At 34.3% G+C, this 327-nt stretch overlaps 1 protein-coding gene across 1 annotated transcript in view; it reads right to left on the bottom strand.

Moving 5' to 3' along the window:
- SEC24A (SEC24 family member A) overlaps positions 1–327 on the bottom strand; it is a 107154-nt gene that overhangs the window by 12503 nt on the left and 94324 nt on the right. The gene's annotated exons all lie outside the window — the stretch shown is intronic.

The raw sequence follows: 327 nt of genomic DNA, 5'->3' as shown, positions 1-327 counted from the left end.
TGCCCGGCCCTATGTTTAAAATTTTTAAAATTTTTTTACTTTTTAAATTGTTTTGTTAAATACTGAAACACAAACACACATGAGCCTAGGCCTATACAGTGTCAAGATCATCAATCTCGCTGTCTTCCACCTCCACACCTTGTCACATTGGAAGGTCTTCAGGGGCAATAACATGCATAGAGCTGTCATCTCCTATGATAACAAGATCTTCTTTTAGAATATCTCCTCAAGGACCTGCCTGAGGTTAACTTTTTAAAAAGTTAAGTAGGAGTACATTCCAAAGCAATAATAAAAAAATATAGTATAGTAAATACTAAATGATAGGAA

The sequence above is a fragment of the Colobus angolensis genome, unplaced genomic scaffold, assembly GCF_000951035.1.
Source record: "Colobus angolensis palliatus isolate OR3802 unplaced genomic scaffold, Cang.pa_1.0 Scaffold476, whole genome shotgun sequence".
Classification (NCBI taxonomy): Eukaryota; Metazoa; Chordata; class Mammalia; order Primates; family Cercopithecidae; genus Colobus; species Colobus angolensis.
Note: the sequence above shows the minus strand (reverse complement) of the source record. Positions and strands in the feature narration are given on the sequence as shown.